Here is a 644-nt window from a genome sequence, read left to right as displayed (position 1 = left end):
ATGGGAGCAGTGGTAGAGGGAGCGGGGCTACTGGCAGACCAGGGGCCGCAGCAAGAGGAGCCAGGCTGGGGTGCAGAGAATGGGCTGAGACCTGCCCCTGTTCCCACCACAGCCTCATGGCCCACAGTTCCTTTCAAGGTGCACAAATTTGTGCACTGGGCCCCTAGTATAAAATAATTAAGAAGAAAGCATTTCATACATTGTAGTTTTATGCTACATCACTATACATCAGGTAAATGCAAATGAAAGCCACAATACAATAATACCTCTCAGCTCTTAGAATGGCTATTATAAAAAAGACTAGGGGCCCAGTGCACAAAATTCGTGCACTTGGTGTGTGTGGGGGGGGAGTGTCCCTCAGCCCAGCCTGCCCCCTCTCACATACTGGGAGCCCGCAGGCGTTGACCCCCATCACCCTCCAATCACAGGATCGGTCCCTTGCCCAGGCCTGACGCCTCCATCAGAGGTGTCAGGCTTGGACAGGGGACCCCCATCTCCCCTCGATCACTGGCTCTGCCCCCCGCCCAGGCCTGAGGCCTCTGGCCCAGGACTCATGCCTGGGCACAGGACCCCCATCTCCCTCTGATCGCTTGCTCCAATCCCCGCCCAAGCCTGACGCCTCTGAGCCAGGCTTCAGGGCTTGG

Source organism: Myotis davidii, unplaced genomic scaffold (genome assembly GCF_000327345.1).
Source record: "Myotis davidii unplaced genomic scaffold, ASM32734v1 scaffold318, whole genome shotgun sequence".
In the NCBI taxonomy this organism is placed as follows: Eukaryota; Metazoa; Chordata; class Mammalia; order Chiroptera; family Vespertilionidae; genus Myotis; species Myotis davidii.
Note: the sequence above shows the minus strand (reverse complement) of the source record.